Genomic DNA, 6,570 nt, shown 5'->3' on the forward strand with positions numbered 1-6,570 from the left:
TTAACGGACTGTCAATGCCCAATTGACAATCCTATGATCAGGAACGTTTAGGATGTGTCAACGAAAGAATGGTCTCATGAATCTAACTTCTTTAGATCGCATTCTTCCAATCACATATTCCTTGGACTTATCGTTTAAGCATATAACATTTATATTAGACGGCTCAAACAATAATCTTTGCCCTTTACATTTAAACTACATTAGTTTGAAATGAACTACATTAGTTTGAAATGTCCGTAAAGTATCATCATATGATTGGTTTTAGGGCACATTTCCAACAATCTCCCACTTGCACTAGAGCCAATTAGCTTAGTCATCATTGATGATACCTCTTCTGTAATTCATTTCATAAATGGCTGAGTAGTAGGCCTAAACAATGGATATCTATATGTTATCCATAGAAGCAACCTTGAGAATAACGACGTCACCATTATACATGATTCTCAATCATGTGGTTCAGTCTCTCATTTGAGTTCGGACTTTGATGAGACCTTGATTCCCTGGCTTGAGCTATCGCCCCATTAGTGTCATACACTTTCTGGTTGGAACCGAATGAAGAGTTCATGAATGAACTTTCCCATCCAAACAACAATGTTGTAAGCTTCTATATGGCAATATATTTTGCATACATGATGGAACACATTAAAGTCATTTACTTTTAACGTTTCCACCCAAATATCTCTTTAGTCATAATGAAGAGATATTCTATGATAGATTAGATTCATAATCTAATACATTTACGCTTCCATTACGTTACTCTAATTCTTCCTCATTCTTGAGGAATCCATCCTTAGTATTTCTTAAATACCTAAGGATTCACTTGACAGTTGCCATGGTTCTGATCCTGGGCTTGCACTGATATCATCTTGTACCGTTCTAGGTACGACTTATATCAAAGTTTTCATACAATATGAAATACATAAATCACCTTTCTGCGTATGCATAAAGGATTCTATTTACGCATTATTTCTTTGGGAGTCAAAGGGTACATTCCCTTTGAGAAGAACAACTTCCTAGTCTCACTAGAATTGTCATTCTAATTGAAGTTTATCATCATATAAGAAACTTCCTAGCATCTCTTGTCTATTTTAGGGATTGATATAATCCAATTATATCTTGAAATCTATCATTATAGATTTCCATCCCATGTATATAGACAATGTCTCCCATATACATTCTATCATTATAAAATGTTTAAAGTCATAACTTTAATGATGAAGAATTCCTTTCATTTTCAAAATTAATATATATCATGTATATATATATTCAAATTTATGAATATGATCAACTCCCACTAATCTTTTGTAAACCTAGTAAACAAAAGATTCATTTACATCTTTATGAGAAATCAAACAATTGATCTTTTCTCATAAGACGCTTATAGCTCCCACTAGCTTGCTAAGATCCATGATGGATGGATCTTCTTACAACTAACATGTCTTAGAAGTATATATCATATATATATATGGGTAATTGATAATGTCCAACGAACTAAATCTTATTTATGTTCATTCTTCTCCTAATGGAGAAATACATTATCTTACGATGCTACTTTCCTTGATATTTTTCAAGAAAATTAATCTAAAGTGTTACTTTTTCCTTGGATCAAATCTAAGGAGGTAAATACTTTAGACGTCTTACTCATCTACTTACATTTCTTGAATTCTTTGAAACCTTTTGCAAAGTATTCGGACTTGTGTTTATTCAAAATAAACTATAGTCCAACCGAGAGTGATCTTCGGTGAATGTCATACAACATGAGTAGTATTATGTTGTGGACAAGTGCCACTAACATCTAAGTGAATTAACCTCAACAACTTTGTGATTCTTTCTTCTTTCCAAAAGAATAAAGATTCGAACATTTCGCCTCTATACAATTTTAACAAGAAGGTATTGGATCCGGATCTAACGATCCAAAGCATCCATCTATGACCAACTCGTAACTTATGTTTTAGAGGTATCACAACTCAGTTGGGATTAGTCACTACCTTGCAACCTTTTGGGTTTTAAGCATCATCGTATTCTAAACAGTTAAACTACCACATCATCTCTACTATAGAGACAACCAATTACAATAATCTAATTATTGATTAATAAAGAACAATGCTTTTGTCAAACAAAACATTTATCCATCTCTACTATAGTGACGGATTTAAGTTCCTTAAAATTGGAATGTAAAGACAATCTTTAGTATTTTCCAATTTCTTTGGTAGTTCATATGAGGAAGTAAGTACAATCCGCTTTCGCAGAGATCTATATTCGATTCACGTTTGGAATGTGAAGTACTTTCTCTTCTCTCATATATCTTCTACTTCTTATTAGCACACTTTTACAACAATTGTAAAACATAGTTACTAATACAGAATCATGCATTCAAGTAGAAGAACCAACTGTTATGAACTTTTCAAGAACGTTTTACAACACCTTCAAAAGGTGTGTTCTTGACACTTGCAAGACATTTCTTGCAAATACCCCTTCCAATGTCCATCCTTTCATAAAGAAAGTTTGTTCCCTTGGAGTTATTTTGCCTTCTTCATTTGACTTCCCTTTTGACTACAATAGTCATGGTCCCTAAACTCCCACTATCTTTCTTGAAACTCATTTCAAATGTGTTATACACATCAAACGATTTGGAGAGCGTGCGGTTATTATTCACTATATAGTTTACAATAAACTTAGTGAACCATTAGGATAGGGACACAAAGGTAAAGTCCTTGCCTAGTTTCCGTCTCGTTAAGTGGTTTAACACTTCAACACTCAATGATTCAAAATCATCATAAGTCCTATATAAATGGACTATTTTTGTCAACCAACCATTATGTTCTAAACATAATAACAAACTTTCAAGAGTTGTTCAAGGCAACTCTCATTTCTTCATACAACAATTTGTAAGTGAAGAATCATGGCACATAAAGTGTCCATGCCCTTGTGCTTACTTCTCAAGTTCCTTGTTCGTGTAACAAAGAGACAAGCACTAGAGTTTGCATTGTCCTCTTCATGGTAGACTTATCTAACATGTTCTTCTATTGATACATTATCCATAGGAAGATTGTGAGGATGAGACTACTTAGGTACTTTTACAATCCATTCAAGACAATCTATGGGATTGTGGTACCAAGTTCGGAAACTAAAGCGTTCGGTTTTTCTTTGTCAAGTTTTGGATAGCGTTTGCAAATATATTGGTAAACAAATACATAACGAATATAAATTGATTGATTTTAAGCTATTTGATCCGGGTCTTTAAATCAATTAGCACCACCCACTATTTTTGGCAAATTCCATATCCCTCATCGGAATTCGAGAGTTTTGGAGGAAACTCTTAGTAGGGTATGGAAGGCTCACCATTACCAAGCCCACCTCACGATTATACGATGTTGGTTAGCAAAAATAATGATGAGAGAATAACGCTTTACTCATTTACAACGTTTGTAATTACCCATCTTGTTTGGCCTCTAGAGAATGTTGCCTCACGATGATACGATGTTGGCACTATTGCACTTAGTTAAGTTATTCCCACCATGCTTAGTTCGTGTAGGGGTTCAAGAATAACCTCACGATGATACGATGTTGGCTATCCTCGTTGCCTACACTCACCTCATCATATGCGTATAGACTCCTCCTGAATGTAAGCATGCACTTTGTACTCCCCCATGATAGGGTGAAGCCGGTGTACAAGTCACAAACGATTGGTGCCTACCACGGTGGAAGGCCACGAAGAGATATTCAAAGCATCTCTCGCTTATCAACTTAATATTGATTTGGTTGAGGGTTTTTAGGTCTCATCACATATAAACATACATTTTAATCCAATTAAAACATTTTGGTCCTATTACAACTATTGGTCCATTTGATTGATTTAGTTGTATATAATACTCCCACTAAGCTTTTAAAACGGTTTTTAAAGCAAGAGTATATGATACTACTAACATAAGGTTTGCATTCATTGATGGACTATATAGTTGCCTTAGGGCCTTAGGATGACTATGAACCTTTGATTCGATTCAAACACGAGCCTAGTGTTGAATCTCGGTCTAGGGATGGAGATTGATTTTAGTTACGCGTTTAATCACATTAAGGCGTGTTGTCTTATTGGGCGTTGGACCCAACTACTCCATTTTCATGCATATCGAATAAAACAAGAAAGGAGTACTTCAAAGTAAATAAGAGCTTATGCTCTTTTACAACAATTGATCAAATCAAATTACTTTAAAGTAAAGAAGAGCTTATGCTCTTTTACAACAATTGATCATATCAAATTACAACCAAAATTTAATCTACACATTCCCATGGTTCAAACAAATTTGAAACGGCCTTTCACATAGCTCAATTATCGTAGGTTAAGGTTCATAATCACCCTTTCTTTAATTAATTAACGCTTTAACTAATTAAACTTGAATGCAACATTTTCATTTGGTTTTTGTATCCATAGAATTGATTTAAATGGAGCTAAATGAAATGAAAATCCAATTCTCATTTAAAGAGACAAAACAATTTTTGTTCTCTACCTAATTTGGGCCAAAATGCTATGACCTCAACTTGTTTGGGCCATAGTGCAATTAACCTCAACTTTTGGGCTATTTTGCAAAAACTTAAACTTTTGGGGTCACTTTGTAAAAACACAAAAGTCAACTACTTCATGTAATTACAACTAGAACCCAAAAATTTCCACAAATAATAAAACTTCATTAAAGGAGCAAAACAATTTGTCCTTTTAGTGATTTTGGACCTTTACGTAAAAACGTAAACTTTTGGGTCAAAATGCAAATACACAAAAGTATCAAAACTTTATATAATTGCACAAAAGCCCCACAAGGACCCTAATTGAGTAGGGTGGCTGATTTTGAAGCAAAGTAATAAAAAAAAATTTCAAAGTTTTTGTAAGTGGGGTGTGTGTAATGGAATAAATCATTACACACCAAACCCACTATAATTTCTTTAATTTTTCAAAATAAATATCTAATATATTTAAACATAAGAAATATTTCAAAACAAAAACTTTATGAAATAAATCAAAACTTTGAATCAAAACACCAAACCTTTTGTTCTTGGCAGGAACATATCAAGAACAATGAAGAACATTCATGAAAACCCATAAGAGCTCCATGAATATTCTTCATCCAAAAACATCCCAAAACCACTCAAACTTAAGGGAAATAACATACAACCATACTAGGGTACATAGGGGTTCCAAAAGTCACTTTAAAACAATTTTAACAAGTCAAACAAGAACCCAAAATTCCACCCTTTGGATTTGGCCGAATTTCCCCAAAAACATGGCACCAAATTTTAGCTCCAAAATTCATGCTCATATGAACTACATCTACAACATTTGAGATGGCAAATTTTCTAACAAAATTTACATTCAAAGAAGCAAGAATAAAGCTTGTAACAATTACAACATTCAAATCACAAACTATGAACTACAAAACCCAAAAGGATTCACCAACTACTAGACTTAGGCTCTTGATACCACTTGAAGGAAAATTTGTGAAAAAACATGTTCATTTAAGCAACATCAATAGCATGCAATTAACAATTAAAGGCGGAATCATGCTTGTATGCACTTAAAAACAAAACATTTACCCATGAAATTCAAAGCCTAGTAGATAGGTGAATCAAGACTCAACTCAAAACAAAGTGAGTTGAGAAATCAATACCTTTGTAGATTCCTCTTTGCATAAGCAAAGGCTAATCACCCAAAGAGAGGGCCTTCATTCCTTGCATCTTGGATCAATGGATTTGGATGGATGAAAAGGTTTCTCCAAGTTCCCAAAATTGAGAACCTCTAAGTCTCCACACCAAGGTATATTGTAGAAGAAATGAGTGACCTAGAGGAAGTAAGATTGCTAGCTATTCCCCTCTAGATTGGCCAAAATTTTTGAGAGAAAGGAGAGCTTGTGTTCTCATCCTTTCCCCAAAAATAACCCTTAGTAAATTTAGGCTATAAAGTCCTTTATATAGTCCCTTCAAATAAGTGACCTAATGGACCAAAAGCCCTATTCTTTTACACATGTCTAGCCTATAGGTTTATTGGGCTTTCAAGCCCTTTGTTTTATTCAAGTTGTCATACAACTTGAGTTAATGGGCTTGACATTCAAATCCCATTGGGCCTTGCGGCCCAAAACTAACCCGAGGTCTTTAACGAACTTATTCGTTTGATTAATTAACATATTAACTAATCCTTGCCATAAATAATAAAACCATTTAATTATTCTTACTCATCTCCGTTGAATCTTCAAACTCTACCTTACACGGTGTACGATCCATTAGGTTCCTTTTAGCGAGGCAGTGGGCGATTCAAACTCTTTCAAATCGATTGTGAATTGAAACTTACTTTCAATTCTCCCGTTAGTGATAATACACTTTTAGGGCTTCCACAAACCATGAGTGACACCTAGCAGCATATCATGGTTACCCAAGCTAATCAGAAGAGGTGGAGAACCTATTCAGTTTAGGATTACAAATGCAATACGGTCTTTCTCTAATACAATACTCTTGACCACATTGTTTGGTTTGATAGTTTATTCATGTCTACTATCCAATGTGAATCTTGTACTTATATGATTACCT

This window comes from the organism of the source record quoted next, unplaced genomic scaffold (assembly GCF_019419815.1).
Source record: "Pyrus x bretschneideri cultivar Hongxiangsu unplaced genomic scaffold, Pyrus_bretschneideri_v1 Contig35, whole genome shotgun sequence".
Taxonomy (NCBI): domain Eukaryota; kingdom Viridiplantae; phylum Streptophyta; class Magnoliopsida; order Rosales; family Rosaceae; genus Pyrus; species Pyrus x bretschneideri.